Genomic DNA, 18706 nt, shown 5'->3' on the forward strand with positions numbered 1-18706 from the left:
ACTGAAATCCTAAACATGGAAGAGAAAAAGAATTACACTGGATCACATCTCTGGAAGGAAAAAATTAGAAAATACAATTTATTTTACTGTCCTCCTTCACACCCTTCCATCACCTCATGACATTTGATCACGTTTTGATGCTCAATCATCCAGGTAAGAAAATCCCAGAAAGTTGATTCTGACTTGGATGAGTGACAAAATGTTTCTTCTACTGAAAACACAACGTCTGAGATAAAGTGGTTAGAAAAAAGGAGTCAAGCCAGGATTGTACCACTGCAAGCCTGAGTGACATAAACATCATGATCAGACTGCTCGGGTGTCGTGGACCTGACATGTAGTTACAATTGTGGAGCACGTGGGTTCCAGAGTAGGGTATGCCACAGGGTTCAGACGGGTTTGCGGGAAATAACTAAACACAAAAGTCCTGACCTAACTCATTTTTAGGTTACTCTCTTAATTCAAACTCTGTGAAAATACCTCCATTGTTTTATTTCTACATCTGACTGTTGCTTCTTTCTGGAGCAAAGAAAAATGAGATCAGCAGCAGGACAAGAATCAGTCCCCAGAGAAACAACAATACCTACAGCCAACAAAAGCTCCAAAGGCAAAACAAGCAACAGTGAAAAAAGAAGAAGAGGAAAAACAGAATTAATTATTAAATATAAAAGGTTGAAGAGAAGAGTATAAGAGAACAGAATGTTCCAGGGTTAGGGTTAGAGCTGACAGGAACTATTTCTTGAGTCACAGTAACCTCAATAACGCGGTCCTCTCTGCTAGAAAGTTCTGGGCGCTCTGCTGCCCTGACAGCCTGCCTCGTGCCTCGACCCTCCGGGGGCTTTTCCGACTCGCTTCCTCAGATGTTGTAATTAAGAAGCCTCCGCTGACAAATAGTTTGACTTCCACTGGCTTTCTAGGCAGTAAGAGTATTAATTCAATAATAAAAAAATCAAAATCTGTGAAAATGTGCACAGAAATAAAGATGTCCAGACTTCATGGATTAACATGGCGGGGTTAACACTGCGCTCTTCTCTGGGAAGTCAAAGTGAGGGGATTTTAAATTCATTGCGAGCGTGTTTATCAAAGGATATGCTGCTTGTTATTGTGCATTAATCTGTGATTAAGGGTCAAATTTGCAGTGAAAGAGCGGTCAGGAATATAATGCAACATAAGGAAATGGCTCCAAAATGTCCTGTGTGCCCTGTTTAAACCTCCTAATGAAACATTTCCTACAATACACGGCAGATAAACGATTCCAAACAGGAAATCAGAGCGGCATTAAGGCAGCCAAACACACACGCTATTAAAAAATTAGGACCTTTGTTCCATCTTCCAGCCACGCGGCGACCTCTCTGCCCACCGTGTCTTCCTATCTTCCTGCATGTGCCCGAGCTGCTCTTGTTCTACCTGCCTCTGTGTGCGAATCTGTCCATCTGCATAGACCCCTGCTGGTCTCCCTGCTTTTCCTGTCCTCCTGCTGATCTCGGCCATTCGTCTTGCTGTGTGTGGTGCACACATGTATGGATTTGTCCTGCTGCCTGTATACCTGCAGCGCTGCCTCCCTGCCAAGAGTGCGCGCCAGAATACTAACATAGTGGATGGTGTAGTACAGCTGTGTCCCATTTACATCCTGCACACTAAAATATGCAGTATGTATAATTTATATAACCGTTTCTATGTGGATGCAGTGCACTGTTTAGCAGCAGTGGGTGATATGACAGGAAGCAGGGAGGAACATCACCTGCAGCTTAAGCTTTAAATTCCTATCAGGATGCCGGTTTGGTAAATTATCCCCCAAATTTTTATCTTTTAAGATCTGAAATAAACTGAAGCTGCGATATAAACGTTATTAGATAGAATGTGATTCTCTAACGAGGGACTCCATCCCTATTGTATTGTGCTAGCAGGGAATGATTTCTGATTCTCAAAGGCAATGTTTTTAATTAATCTTGCTGTTTTAAGCGCCCTTCAGTAGCTCCTTTATTTCCTTCATGCAGTGAATTATGGGAAACTATTGTACATCGATATTAGACTCATAAATACAAGAGAAAAGTACCGTCAAGTGTAACTGGTTTGGCATTAATATGAAGTAGTGAATTTTACCTTCGACTTAGAATTTAGTTTTAGTAAAGTACTATAATAATCTATCAGAATCTTTAATATTCTACTCTAATCTTTTCCAATAGATTAGATGAAACGTTATTAATCCCTCAGGTGGGTTCCTCTGGGAAATTCAGTAATTTCAATGAACATTATCTACAGTAATTTATGCCAACTGCTGTAATCCTGAGGAAAATGTACTTCAAAATGCAGTTATTTTAAGCACCCTGTGTTACAAAACCTAAATGTATGAGTAATGCCTCCCTGAGTGATGCAAACATTCAGAGGCGTGGTGCCAGTCTGTCGACTCTCGGCCATATTGTGCTTCATTTACCATGAACCAGATAACCTATAGTTCAGTAGGCACATATGGAGCACTTAATCCCCGGTCACAGGGAGATATGAGGTCTCCAGCCCTCACAGGAGAACAAAGTCATTCTCAAACAGCCAAAATTTATTTTAAAAAATGAATCCAGGCATTTGTATTTTCCTTTTGAATCTTTACAGGATGCATTCAGACATGGACAATTGTTGAAAGTGATCATATCAGAGCTACAGTAAGATATCAGTTGGATGTTTTCTGGACAAAAATCAGGAAATGAGATGACATTTAACCTGCTGATGTTAAACTTTGGTGCCACATCGATTTCGTGCTGGCTAAATGTGCAGAATAGAGCAAAGACATGCAAGCACCACACTTTATATTGATGGTTCATCTGCTCAGCAACAGAAAAACAACCCAAACAAAACAAACCTGACAGTATTTGCTACTGGCTGTCATTTTAAACACTGATATTAGCCACTTGGCCCAAACTCTGTCATGAGCATCACTTTGCCAAAGGATACTGTGAGCTGTTTTAGATACCTGCAGCTTTCTGTGTGTTCTGACTGCAGAAACCAGCCCTGTAGGAGAACATTTACCTACTGAGCAGCCCTGAACAAAAAAGGGAGCAGGGAGCTGAATTAAACCAATCTCAAGTTTGAAGCAAGTAATAAGAACAAATTAATAGGACAGAAGAATAGATGTAGATAGCATCCCTACAGCCTGAAACCATCAGCTATAAACATAATCGGAGGTTATGATATGTAACCAATGTTCCCTCAGTTGTTGTTCTAACTTAGAACAGACGTCTTAATCAAAGCTGTTGTAAAATATCACTTCATCCAAAGTCAAACAATCCAAGAGCCATCTTGAAACAACTGAATTCCCTCATTTTGGTACTTATGTTATAGGATGAGCTAAACGAGCATGTCAGTGGGGACTGGGGCATCCATCTGGTGGCTCACACACTGCACACAGGCTCCAAGAACCAATTACAAGGGCTGTTCCATTCCTGCCCTGATTTCCTGCAGTGGCAAAAAATTAGCAAAAACCCAGGCAAGAAAATAGACTCATGAATAGAAGCCATACAAACTCTACAAAAACGAGCCACGGTTTGCAAGCAGGACCCGCCTGCTGTGAGGCAACACTGATAACCACTGAGCCACCACGCTGAGATCGATCAGATAAAAAAAAAATCAGATCCAAGAACACGGAAAACATGGAAAACTTGCATCCAGAAACAGAAATCAATAGATTGAAAGTTGTGGGAATTTCATGATCTACTGTGAGACAGCGATAGTTATAAGCATATCATTTTGTGTTATGTATCAACACACACAAATACTTAAGCACTGATGGCTGCCTCCAGCTTACAGTATGTGTGTATATGTCCCTGTATGTCTGTCCCGCTGCTTCATGCCTGCCTGACTTCCTCCTTTACAGAAACACACAAGCTTTAAAGACACAGACGCTCCCTGACAGGCAACGAGTTAGTGCAGCAGACCCCCGCTCCACCTCCCCATAACACACACATGTGCACACACTCCATCTCTCCTCTTCATCCCTCCATCCATTCACTCCCTCCCTCTCCGACAGAGCGTGGGCTGAAGCATCTCTCTCAGAATAGCACTGCAGCATTGAAAAGAGAGAAAGCAAGAAAAAGAAAAAAACAAGAGGACAAGAAGAAGAAGAAGAAAAATAACGACTTTTGTTCCTGTTATTATCTGGATCGTCTTTTTTGTGTGTTTTCTGCAACGGTTTCAGTCAGTTCCGCTGACTTGCGTCCGTATCAACTATGTCGGTCAGCTGTCATCTCTCAGGAGTTTTTTTTATAAATATATATACATGATTCCTTTTTCTCATTCACTGTCTTCCTCCTCCACCTCCTCCTCCCTCCTCTTCTCCCATCCATCTTCACTAGTTTCAAATCATTCTCGTTCCCTTTTTTACACCATCTCCCTTTAACTCCTCTGCCCCCCCCCATTCTTCTCCCTTTCCTCCCACCATTCACTACACTTCCGTCTCTCTGAAGCCTGATGGGAAAAGTTCCAGTGCATGAGGGCATGCAGCAGAAACAGGAGCAATATGGCTCAGTATCGCAATGTGGGCCGGGGCGAAGCTGGCAGAGCCGTCGCTGCAGTGAACTCGGGCCATAAAGGTCAGTGCACTGCCCTTGTGATGCAGCAGTGGAATAAAACTGGTTTAAAAATAAAATCCATTAATGTAGCCTAGTTTTCAGATGATAACACGGAGTCGGGAGTATTATGAGAGACTCATGCTTCCATTAACTCTCATCGCAATGAAACAACATAATGTTATAATGATTTATTTCAGAGCTGAGTAATCTGGTGTTTGGTGGGCTGATCCACTACAACACAGTTTAACAAAGCATATTTAGACCTGCAAAATACAAACAGAGCACACTCGGGTCGATAACTGTGAGATTTAGTTTCATTTTACAGGCAGCACATAGCTTTAATGAAACTTTATTTAACTTCTCGCATTTGACTCCAGGAATCAGCTTCAAACACTCCCCACACAGCTGCTGTTTATGAGGGGCATCCTATCAGAAGACAGCTGGCTTAAAGGGGAGGAGCTAAAACTTAGAGTTTTAGAGAATGAACTGAAGGAAGGAACCATTTTGAACTGTAAAAGAACACGCTATTAGCACTATTAGCACACGCTATTACAATCAGGAAATGTATTGCTTATTACAAACTACAGCTCACAGCTTCATTTCCAAGAAGAAAACATGCCTGTACGGATGATGTGAAAATTGCCTTTGTCACTTTTGGTTTTTGCCTGAAACTTCAGCCTTTGTAGTGCGACTGTTAGCCCAGCTGCACTGTTATCCAATTCTTTTTCAAAACTACCGTGACTAAAGCGCTGCATTTAGAGAGTCCTTGAGTTCGGAAACACCCGACCAAAGGCTGTGATGATCATGACTCAGTTTCCAAATGCATCTTCGTTGTGGGCGTGTTATACATTCAAGTATCCTAAAACTTCTCTATGACCGGATCAACTCCCCCTCAGACAAGAGCAGCCAAACATTTAAACGTCACTTTACAAACTAGCAATGGAAAAGTCTCATCGGGCGTATCAGAACTTTACTTTTCATTATTCTATATTTTTTAAGAGGAAAAATGCAATCTATATTGATTGCATTTCTCATACGTGCTGTATACAAATTAACGTTCTTGAGCAACAAACTTCAACAGAACTGCATTGAATTAAAAGCTAATCACTAAATCCACCCCTGCTCTGAACAGGAACTTGTGACTGACAGTTCCTACAGCTAAACAATCAGCTGCCTAATAGATACTTACAATCATTAAGCCATTTATATATAATTAAGTCGCCTCTGTGTGTGGGCTTATGCTGCTATAATGACTAGCACACCTGGCACAGAGAGATGAACTACTGTGTTTCTCTCTGTCTTATGGACATTTGCGTTTCCATATTTACATGCAAAACACTGTCAGCGCTGACTCTAGGGACGTGTTTCCAACTTTTAAATATTTTATTCTCCTCACCGTTGTTACAAAGAGAAGTGTTTCTCTCTTTCTGTGCCGCAGCATGTAAGAGGAGTAAAAAACATAAACAACAGGAAATGCATTGAGTCCATTTAGGTAAGGGGACATGGACTTATTGTGATAACTATATGTGGAACAATCAATCAAGCCTACATGTGTGTCAGTCACTCCACAAAGATACATTTTAGCATTAGGAAAACCTGATCTATGAATCATAAAGTCTAAATGATTTCCTTTGTCTCACTTTAAGTGATATTTGGTGAAATTCATTCATTTCTAAAGTTCTGCACAGGAACACAAATCCTGTTCATTCACTGTGGTCCATCTGGCCTACTTTCACAGAGTCGCTGTATATCTTCGTGTCCCAGTTCCTCGGGACACACACCATGAAAATGCCACATCCTAACATAAAGGGACTAGCTCACAGTGTTTGGGAGTTTCTGAGGCACTCCATCCAGGATAAACGATTTTCATCAGGGCCTGAGACGCTGATAAAGACTTGATACGTGTTGGTTTGTCTTGCTTGCTGAATTGCTTGAGGTATACATTTATTTTTTACATGTTTTAAATTCGTAGCTGGTGTTAGAGCACCTGTTGGATAAGCCTTTAGAGCCATATAGCATTTCCCTTTTCTCTTTTTTTGCACAGTATTTGGATTAATTCCAACAGAACCTTGAAAAATGCATTGCATGCTTATCAAGCGAAGGTCCTGCAAGACACAAAATCAATGCAGCAGAGATAAAATCCTGCCTTTTTGAGTAGTTAATGCTGAATAAACCAAATGAGATGTAGATGGAAATAATATTCCTGTTGTTTTCTTGATTAACTGATTCATTGTTTAGTCTTTGACGAACAACATTTTAGACATTTTTACTTTTATTTATTCTATTTTGCTTTACTGAATTTATTGAGCTATTTTACTTTAATGACACACTTAATTTTACTACATTCAGATTTTTGATTGGAATTTATCCTATTTCAAAAATCATCTTATTTTTATTATTGTTCTGATTTTTACATTCCAATATGTTTCATTTAGATTAGCCCAGTATTGTTTGATCTGTATATTTGTTAGGTGGTTGCTAGATGTAAGGTATTTGTAATAAGTTATTTCTTCCAGGACCTTGATGTCAGCTTTTCAGTTCATACATGTTCTTATTAGTTTCCTAGAATATTCGCTTCACCTTCCTTTTAGCTTCTAGCTTTCAGGGATCAACCTCCTCAAACACGACTTGACTTGTCTTTCAGATCCTTTCTGGACTCCTCCTGTCCTTAAGAGTGACTTTTTCCAGTAGGAACTCTTAACTCCCAATGAGTACACACCCGCATAGAGTACCAAGACTATTTGTACCATCATACACACAGTCACCATTTGGTTTGGTGTGATGGGCATGGCTGCCCTGGTAGTCAATCTACCACGGGCTTTCATAACACCATTTCTGTACAAGGCTGAAATGATCTATTCAGCCCTCTTTGTCTTTGCTTTGGCCCGAGGTCTCCTCAAGCATCCAGGCTAGCAACACTGTAGTACAAGTTGTTATTACTGTGTTCCTCTTCCCTTTGGATTTTTGGCAGTTTCTCCATTTTTAAGAACTATTCTATTCTATCAACCTCCACAGCCTATCCACGCCTGGTATGTATCCTGAGTCCCTCAGATTTTGGTATAGCTTTATTATGGTACCGGTGTTGTAGACACCTAGGTACTTGGCCAAAGACACGCTCATGGTCTGGTTTATTGTTGCCACTAGCAGTGACAGGCTTCACTCACATACTATATCATGCACAATTCAAGTTTTAAAGTTTTTATTTTGTAAAACTGAAATTGGCTACGATGGTTTTACAAGGTGTTATAGATGCTTGAAGGCTGCAAATGGGTCATTTTAGCCCAATGGTAGGTGGTTGCTAGGCAACATGATAAAATCATGATATCTGATAGCGATAAGAACTTTCAGAGGCATAAGACGTACCTGTTGTTGCTCATCTATAAGTACCTTTTGATTTTAAAGCCACCTTATAGGAAAAAATAGAAGAATGTTGCTTGATAATATTAATTTTAAGGATATATAATTAATTATAATATTTAAATATAATTATAAGGGATATTAAACTGTTGTTACTATTATTATTATTATTATTATTATTATTATTATTATTATTATTATTATTATTAATAATAATAATAATAATAATAATAATAATAAAAGTATAACAGTTATTATTATGGGATGCCGTATGCAAAAGTTCTTTTTTACATGATGCACTCAGTTTATTGCACCATATGCTCTGCTCATAACTGTGAAGCAGACAGTGACAGCCACTGTGAATGAGGAGAATAGTGAGACATCTCACAGATATCTCTCAGATTTATCCGCTTGTTACTCCCAAAGCTGCAGACCTGCGAAACCGCTCTGAATATTTTCCTCAAAAGATTATCGAGCATAATTAGTCAGTTGGATCTCGCCGATCTCCATTCCTGCGCCATGGGAACAGAGGTGCAGTTTTTGCCGCGACGGTTTCAGAAGGCGTAAATTAAACATAATGTTTTGCTGTCACGTACATGCAGCAGTGGGATGTTTGCCACACACGCCCATCTGCTGAAGGTGATGGATAGGACTTGGTGAAAAAAAGAAATGAATGATTTTTTTTTTAAAAATGGCCGCACGGAGCTGCACCTCCCTCACAGCCAACTGAAAGGTGTCGGCGCAGCGACTGGCTTTTTCAGTTCTCATTTAGCCCGTCGTACACAACTCGAGGCCTGAGTGCGATGACTAACCTCTTGGTAAATAATTTCAGTTTGAGCAGCTCAAACAGTGACACTGGCAAGCAGCTCTGACAAAACAAGTCAACAGACACTCTGCAACAACAATCACTTCTGCCAAGAGTCTCAGACCCGATGTTGTGGGAAGATACCAGAGAAAGTCAATACATGGATACAATTTGAGAGTTTCTTTGTGTGGAAGGCACTGTGGTTAACCCCCAAGCAACCGAGCGAAATTAGCTATTGGAGCCAATTATGCCCATATTGTATCAAAAAGAGATAAAGTAGAGGTAAAATGAGATGGGGATTCAAGACCTTATATTCTGGATTAACTGGAGGGTTTTCAAGGAGTTTTTAGGAATTTGTTTTTTACATGATGAATTACAACAGTCCACTGTAGGAGTAATAAATGCATGGACTAGTTCTTCAGTATCACCGAATCTTTTAACGGCTCCTTTTGCTTGTATTATACACACACTGATTCCTTTACCTATGATTTATTAATTTTGGTTTTCAATAATTTTTTTTGACAACCACAAATTATACAAACAAGACAATCGTCATGTGTTACTTTTTACAAACAAGGTATGTTTGAATTACAGTATGTTCACATCATGTTAACACCAAAATATAGATGCCCTGGTCACTCTGTAATACTTTTATTAACAGCAAATTAAAATGAATATACAGTGCTGTTTAAATCAGTTAAAAAACATTTTATGGATATTTGATGTTTTAAATATTGTGCATAAACACAAAAGCTTTTTCTGCAGAGTACTTTCAGCTTGTAATCCATAGATCACTGCAAAACTTAATCTAGTGATCTGAAGTGCAACTACAATAACATCAAAGCCTATAAACAAATATATTTTAAATAACTCTTCATTATCGTGGGCATAGCTCCTGTAAAAAACAAAGAGAGGCTGTTAAAGCTTAATAAGTTAAGAAAAATATTTAGTATTGGATCCATTAGGGCTGTGTGATATGACCAAAATCTCATATCCCGATATAAAACATCTATCGTCCGATAACGATATAAAACACAAAAAATTTAATATTTTCTGTAAATTCTGTGAATCTTGGGTAGGTGAAGTGTTTCTAGCTGGGCGTCGTGTACCTGGAGTCGAGTGTTTTAACCGATGCATGAAACGATACATTTTTAGACATAAGTTGTAACGGCCGCCGTTTTCTTTGTGAGTATTGATTACACGGCGTGTTCTGGGGAAAAGCCTGTTCTAACGTTTATTTTTTAGCACCTGATGACTCTTTTTTGCTTCTCATCCGTCAATAATACTTTTTCACATGATTCCGTTTATTTTGAAAAGTCTCAACAGGATCTTGAGCTTTATTGTGAAAGGTTTATGTGGAAAATAAACAAGTGAACATGCGATGGTTTTACCGTCGTTGTTGCTAACGACAACCCATAAAAAACAGGCGCTTGTCCGTCCGTAGTGTGGTTATATTAAATATAAGAGAAAGAGAGAACTTTAAGAAATGAATATAGTCACTACAGTGACCATCAAAACGATAAAAAAATATTGCTGTAAACAGTTTATTTTGCGACACCACAAAACAATCGATAGCGTAAAATGATTTTATACGTTTTTATATCGTCATCCGATATATATCGTTATATCGAACAGCCCTAGTATCCATGTTTTTTTCATTTTCCTGTCACTGTCTGCAAAATAAGACATTTTTCCAGGAAATGCATTTACACGTCGATTACAGAGGACATCAGAAACCTCATTAAATCTAGCAAGGAAGTCTCTTTGTTGACAACAACTGCTTAATTTAGAACAAAGTCATATTCTCCCACACAAAAACACAAACTGTATTAGATGGTAAATATCATGGAGACCTTCTCAGTTCTTTTGATGTAGGGGAATATTAAATGAACCACACACAGTCAAATAGAAATGGATAATATGACCTAAAATCTCCACTTTATAATAATGAAGTCACACTTTTTCATAACTCCATCCTGACCGTGTGTCTGATATGTCTACACTAGCCAATTATAACTGTGGCAGCCTCAAAATGTTGGGAAAGGATTGTGGGCATAACCTTGGATGTCTTCTAACTTTCACTCTGAGTGCTCATTTTACTCATTAGTATAGCTGATATCACAGCACAGACATTATCTTTAATGCGTAAGGTGATTTTGTCAGACTCCGCTCTGCCCACTGAAGCTTTGCATATTCCCGTCGATTACTGTCAAACCACCAGAGTGCACCAGCTCTACTTTTCAAGCATACCTTCTCCAACAACAACAGCTGGGTGGTATAGTTTTATTTCCCAGCCTGTAATGGGCTCGGGAAATCTGTTAAAGTCGCTCACACCTTTGGCCATTATCAGCAACCCAGCTTTTAACTGACTACGGGTTTTTATTTGAGGAAATGTGATATTTCATTTAGTGGAAGATTGATAATGTCAGTGATTCACTGAATCTGATTTACAGTCCAGCCACTAGCATCTCACCACGATCTATTATGTTGGAGGCGGTTACTCTAATTCACAGAAACCTTGAGCCACTCATGCAAGGACAATATGCCAGATGAAAATAAGGTGCACACACTCTGAAGCTCTGCAGCTTTCATCCATTAGTCATCTCATCTAAAAATATTAGAAAAAAAACCAGAAAGTCACTTAAATCCATCAAAGTGTGAATAACAGGCTTTGTTCTACTTTGCCATTGCATAAGGGATGTGAATGACTCCAAATAACCTCCACAGACACTGAGTCTGCTCCACTGTCGGTCCCAGCTGATACGGGATCAGCCAGCACTGAGCCCAACCAGGACAGACACATGTCAGCATTCACACTGTTAATTAAGACGTCTGCTTTGCACCATTTTTTCAGATAAAACTAATGAAGAGTATTGTATGAAATATACAATAGCCAAGAATGATACAGTTAAATATCACTCAGCTTAAAACTAAAAATATGTGTTTAAACTAGCGCTGTCAGCGTTAATCTCGTTAAAATGACGTTAACGCCATAACCGCATTAAAGCAGCAAGTCTCCGTTAGCGAGGGGCTGCTAACGCGCTAACCGCGCCAAAGCGTTGACGCCATGCAGCCCCACAGCATTAGTTTAAACTAATTTTAGCTAACTGAAATAAAAATAATCTAGACTAACTAAAATGTTATTGTGTAACATTCAAATTTTAGTCTTTTGTCTTATAAATAAAACAATAAAACCTAAACTAAATGAGCATACCTCCTCTTAAAATGAACTGAAACTAAAGGGAAAATACAAATAAATCTAATAAGAAAAGTCAAAATTTTAAAATGTATAATAAATCTTTGGGTTTAAATAGCACATGTTTTGGTATGAGTGTGCTCAACTTGAGATCATCCTTTTAAAAATACACCTACAGGTGTTGGATCCGGTCGAGTCACTGCAGAGCACAAAAGAACTTGTTCCTTCCTGAAGGTTGCTGCAAGCTCAGAATACCATCAGTCATTTGTGCCCACGTCTCCAGTGATGACGTGAACACCTGAGACTGCACACAAGCTGCCGGTGAAATTCCCCAACATCCGGGGTTGGGCTCAAGGTCAACCATCCCCCTCTGAGGAGGGGGCCACTGAAGGCATGACCACCATCAACCAGATTAATCACCGCTGACTCATGAAACAACCATGATTAATGGCGAAGCTGCAGACGATCCACCTCCTCCACCGCACTTGGAATGTGCTGCCGGACCCAACGTGCACTAGCACGCTGAAGTCAACAGCCATGCGACAAAGGACAGCAACGTAGAGCCTTTTATGACATTAAACTCTGCAACTCTGCCCAAAATAAACCACATTTTACGAACACCCTCCCTCTGATAGTCTCAAACTCTTATATCATCCCTCTGTGATGTGTAACTATTTTGTCATCAGGCTGCTATCCCCACGTTCTCCCCAGCTTCCACTTCAATCTGTGATTCCCTGCTTTTCCCAGAATGCCCTTCAACAGCTCGCAGAGAGTGGGCGGGAGCATGTTGGTTTCACTCAGAGGCAGGTAGGCGTGTATAGGTACACATGCAGCTTGAAAGCTGTGGGGTTATTCACATCTATATCTGCAGCCCCTTCCTCAGACGTGTCCTGTAGCTACACTGCATTCAGCTCCACCGAGGCCACTGTGGGTGTACACAGTGAGCTCTCATGGGGCTTTTACCCCCTGTTAATACAACATGTTGGTGTAAAAGAGCTGATTGCAAGGAAGCAGAAACAGAAACGAGTCTATATATGCGTCACTTATCCTGGTTTAATAATTCAACTTCTGTTCAATAGTTTTCTGAAAAATATATTCAAACACCTTAGAAACAAGACAGGTTGCTAGAAACATCTGAATTTAAAGATAAGGGTTTTTCTGTTAATGAGAAATTTTGGCACCCTCAAAAGAACAATCACCTGGACTATAATAAAAAATATTATTATTCCAAGAAGAATAATCCTTTCAGTGTGGTCTTCCCAGGATCTCCTTCCAGCTGAACAGAAACACCTCAGGAGCTGTCCAAGAGGCATCTTAATCAGATGCTGAACCACCTCAGCTGGCTTCTTTTGATGCAGAGGAGTAGCGACTGTACTCTGAGCCCCTCGTGCTATCTCTAACACAGAGCCCAGACATCGTTCAGAGAAAGCCGATTTCTGCTGCTCGTATCCATGAATTCATTCTTTCAGTCACTACCCACAGTGTGTGGTCGAAGGTGAGGTTAGCACAAACCAGTAAATCAACCAGTACACTCAGCTCTCCGTTTACTACGGCAGACCTGTACCCATTAATCTGTTGATCTACCGCTTCTCTTTTCCCCAGCGAGACACTGAGGCATGTTCTCCTACTTTCATCCCTCTGTACCACTTACTGGACAAGCAGCGGGACAGTTTATCCAACAGACTGATTCCATGCTGCTGCCAAATGGACAGATACAGGAAATCTTTTACACCACACGCTATCACCTCAATATGACAATAAGTCTAAGAAAAAATGAAGCAGGTATTTCACCCCTCATTGCTGAAAGTGTCTAAATTTCATTATATCGCTGCTACGATCTCATGAATATCGCCTTGTTAGCGTTAGTGATTGGTTGTAGCTACGATAACTGCTCCAGTAAAACTACATTTTTATTTCTTTATTCATTTTTAAAAGTGTCTTATTAAGTGGATTTCAGTGACACTGGGTGAAAACTTATATACCAACCCTCAGCTGCACTTTTCCAGTTTATATTCGGTACTATAATATTTAAGGTGCCACCCAAGATAAGTGGAGCCTCTGTTGCAGAGACATTGACTGACTTTAAATCCCATGAACAAATGCTAGTTTGTGCCTCATTGGCAGACTATGGATGCATATGATTGGTTGTTTTGTATTTTTTCTACTAACGTTAACATTGAGCAAAAAAAATCCCATTTTTGATTATGGGGATTTTGATTATGAGCCACAACGTGGCAACAATCCAAAGTAGACGAAGAAGAAGAAGGTGTACTTTATTGGTCCCCGTGGGGAAAATCCCTCTCTGCATTTAACCCATTCACTCAGTGAAGCAGTGGGCAGCCATTGGGCGCCCGGGGAGCAGTGTGTAGGGACGGTACCTTGCTCAGGGGTACCTCAGGGTAGCTGTTCAGGGGAATCGAACCCCCGACCTTCCGATCATGACTTACTATGAGCAACATTATTTGCTTCTGCAGAAACAACCTTCAGACTCAACCTCGTTTTAGCAAAAACACATTTTATTAGCAATCCAGTGCAAGAAAAAAAAAACTACTCTGCCTGCAATCCTAAACTGAAACAGCGACGTCTCCGGTTGGTGGAGGTTGCAGTTACCATGGAAATGTATAAACCTGCAAATGTCAGGTTGCTTAGTGGAAGAACTTCAGAAACTGTGAGCAGTAACTGTACCATAACTAAGGCAATGCTTTATTACACATTCAAACAATACAAGCTAAATATATATAGAAGTATTCACTTTGATCAGGTTGGAAATTGGCTGCTGTGGAATCTGGGATTGGCATTATGGGATGAGTAGTTCCTTCACTGTTTTAAGCCATTATGTACTCAGTCTTGTGCCTCTGCCCTGTTTTTCCTTTATTTTTTCATCCAAATTAATTTTTTTTTTTACTGTAATCTTGTAGCTGTTTGGCTTGGTTGAAGATTTGAAACTCGTTCATTCGCACATTACACCTCAGAAATCACAGCGGAAAAAACACAACATTTTTACATGTAGAATTTGATGCTAATTAAACTAAAGCATATTCTTTCTTCAAGATCCACATACTTTTAACTTCTCACACATGTTCACTCCTGTGTAATAAAGCTAGCATCATCATCGCTTGATGGACAGCTGTGCATTTTAATGAAAACCTGAAGCAATTACCGACTTCACAGCAAGTTTCACACTTTGTTAATCCATTAAGTTAGCCACATTGGACACGTTTTCTAGGCCAGTTCAGGCCCTCAGGCCACACCTTTGACTTGGATGGTAAGTCAGAGTGGATGGTAGCATTATAGCATGGTGGCCTCATAACAAGATGGCCCTAAATGATAATTAATGATTCCAAAAATAGTGGCATTTGATATGCAGATGTGTCATTGTTTACAATTATACTGTAATGACAGAACAAAGAGGTTAGAAATGCAGGGTGCACTGCCAGAAGCCTTTTTCTTTCTGTTTTATATATGTAAAGTGTTTTCAGGCTGGATTTAATTTGAAGTTTCAATTAGTCACTCTGCTGCTGGTGAAGTATCACACCACTATTTTTATGTGGCCCAACAGGCCAAATCTAAGTGCGTAAATAATGGAGGTAGGGGAAGCTCTTCTCTAATGTACCCTCGGTTTCAGTAACCCGGTGAGGCAGGTGTAGGTGTGCAGCTCTAAAAAATCCTGGTTAAAACACATCCTCAACCACACACATGGCCCTGCAACCATATATATGCAAGGTGATATCATCCACAAACATGCACCTACACAGACACCTACACGCATGCATACCCATCGCAAATTCACACAGGCACACACTAAGTTAGGTGAATGCTACTCAACACCTGTGCAGCGCAGAGAAGGGCAGTTAGTTTGCAGGATTTCTGCAATATTTTATCCAGTCATGCGTGTGCGTGTGTGTTCGAGCCCTCTTTCCCCCCTTATAATGTGGTCGCAGATGCAGACAAAAAGCACACAATCATCTCTCTTTTTATGCAGCTAGTGTCTCCATGTATGGCTGATGCTGCAGCTGCATTCAGGGCATCACAGTAAGACATAAAATGGGAGGGTTTTGTTGCATTATGCTGAGGCGTTCCTGCATTGTATGCATGAATGGCTGCAGACGAGCCTCATGATAAAAACCTGTTCGCCTGTCTACCACACTGCAGTACCGACACAATAAAGAGGGCAAATACCTGATTTTTCTTTTACGCAGGGGCTCCACGGAGAGGAGGATGCTGATCCTATAGATGCGGCACCCGTCACCATTTTCCCCTTTGAAGAGAGAGGAAAAAACAACAGTGTGCACAGCAACGTGTAAATTGAAGTAAAATGCAGTTTTGTCCCCATCAGTAAATAAACACAGGCTCTCCAATGAAGCGCAAAGATTGCAATGCCACACATGCGCCCTAGTAGGGAAAATGTGGCACTGCTGATGCCTTTTAAGTTAATTTCAATCGTATTTTACAACAATAAAAAAACAAAAACAAATTGTGGGTTAAAGATGTCTTAATGTAAACTCCGACACTCGCAAACCCAAAATGTGACTACAGCTTTGAAGTTACGCATGATTAAAAGCATCGCATGCCACTCCGGTTCACAATTTTCATGCCTCTCAAAGCAGCAGTGCTCAGAATGAAATAGATTTTTTACCTGCTTCCTTCTTTGTCGCCTCCGCTGGGATCCCTATTGTGATTCGCGGATAGTGAATGGAAATGTGTCACCTACATGTTTCATTGTAATTCCCAGGTCTGGAAAAAGGAAATTGATTAGCCGCAGTGAAGCTTTGCTCGGTTGTTTTTTCGCCTCCTCCAGTATAAGAATGAAAATAAAACCAACACAAAGATAATAAAAATAAAAATCAGTAAGAGGACGCGTTTATAAAATAATCGTTCAAGTGTCGTCGCGTTATTTCAGCCTGCTCTTTGTGGTGGATGTGTGCGCTCTCCCCAGTGATGCTCCAAGGCTCCACGTACGCCCGGCGCTGATGCTGCTTCGGCGTCTCTGCCTCTCTGACAAAAACTGCTCTCACAGAGGTCCGCTGCTCTCTGCGCCCAACTCATTGATTGGACAATATGGCACTAGCCCACGTTCGCCTTTCTAAAGTACTGCAAATGATCGACCAATCCTGTAGCGGATGCCTACATCTGATTGGCTGTGTCCTGTTCGAAATCGTCGGTAAGTTCCTGGAACACGCGCACCTGTGACTACTTAGTTAATGTAAATATTAATGCGCTGGTCGTTAATGTAGCAACATATTAATGTTCTGAGTTCTTATACTCTTTTTTCTTTGGCTGACTGGGTTCCAAAAGGTAAATTCCACCACCCGCTGCTGTTTACAGTTAATGTAACCATTGATGTAGCTTAACTTAAAGGCTTTACTGGAAACATGACTTTGTGTCATAGGCTTGTTAATATCTGACTCACATGGTAGCACAGGTTTAATTTATTCTAAGTTAGAATGGAACACTTGTAAATCTATTAAGACTTACAGCAACTGTAGGTAATAATGCAATAACCAACAGTGTAGCAACACATTAAAATATAGAGTTCTTATTAATACAAACACTGTAAACCAATAACATCCTTACCCGAAGCATGGATGTCTTGTGTTTTTAATCTGACTAAACGTATTTATGCACACAGGTCTAATCATTGCTTGCACAAGCCTTAATTATTAACCGTTAGCTCCTAAGTGCTAACAGGGCTAATAGAATTTACTGTTTTTTAGTTGCTTGGTCTGCTGTGCCAACGGTCAAGTGATCGATTGGAGAATGAGGGGCTTGCGCACAATTACATTTCTAAGTTAGGGGAAATAATCAGTGAATCTTATGAGTTCCTACTAAAAGCACATTAACTAAAGCCCGGACCATTGTAGCAGCATATTAATGCGCTGACTTCTAATGGTGTGACTGGTTGAAATGAGGTTCCAAAGCACTGATGAACTTTCAGCCCTTCTAACAGTTAACATTAACTATAACGATCATAGCATATGTGCGTTTGTAGAGCGTAGCACTGCAGGCATATCACAACTCACCTGTATGAAAACAGAGCATGAATATTCATTTAATGTTTTATGTATTCACACAAGAAAGGCAGAGACCACAGAAAGCGAATGACATTCCAGGACGTAATTAACTGCTGGCAGTGGGAAGCTGGGAACTCGAGATAAGCTTTTCTCAACTTCCAGCTGAGTGACTGAAGCGACTACCAATGAGAGTGAAGAATGCCTCACACTGCCATATGACATTATGTTATATCTAAAGTACTGCAAGTTGGAAAGTTACCTGGTAACTGTAGCACACTTTAAAACTGAGGTCTCTCGTTTCCTTTAGCATATTTGGTTGCAGGTCATATGTCAATCACAGGTAGGGATAGGAATAGGTTCTTGTAAAGAACCAGCTGCCAGTAATCCAATTCCTTTGAATTGTTAGTCTGCCTGCCGATTGATTCCACTTGTGATTGCAATTGGCTGATTTTAGTTCATGTGCTGGAGGAGGAAAATAGTGGCGCAGTCTGGATATGGACATTACTTTTGTTTTTATTGTGCAACAGGATAAAAGCACAATGGTAAAGTGCAAACTGGATCCAGAACAAAAACAACAGCTTTATGATGCTAACACAACTTCAGCTCTTTGCAAGCATCTGCACAGACAGCGTGCTAATGCTAAGCTAGCCACGAGCCAAGTGATATTAAAGCTGAGTGAATGCTGACCAAAACCCAGCAGTCAGACCCTGAACTTCAACAGGTAACAAAAGCAGCGATGAGCAGTCAGGCTGCAGCTTCCGTTTCTACCTGTTCATGTTTC

General features: G+C 40.3%; 1 protein-coding gene across 2 annotated transcripts in view; it reads right to left on the reverse strand.

Annotated features, from left to right (window-relative positions):
* Positions 1–16920, reverse strand: part of shisa7b (shisa family member 7) — a 48181-nt gene extending 31261 nt beyond the window's left edge. For both annotated transcript variants that reach the window (XM_004569765.4, XM_004569764.4), the window contains exons 1-2: positions 16551–16920; positions 16094–16172 (exon numbers count right to left, since the gene is read on the reverse strand). The gene's annotated coding sequence lies outside the window, so the exon portion shown is untranslated. The remainder of the gene's footprint in view (positions 1–16093; positions 16173–16550) is intronic.
* Between the last annotated feature and the right edge of the window lie 1786 nt (positions 16921–18706).

This window comes from Maylandia zebra, linkage group LG22 (genome assembly GCF_041146795.1).
Source record: "Maylandia zebra isolate NMK-2024a linkage group LG22, Mzebra_GT3a, whole genome shotgun sequence".
Classification (NCBI taxonomy): Eukaryota; Metazoa; Chordata; class Actinopteri; order Cichliformes; family Cichlidae; genus Maylandia; species Maylandia zebra.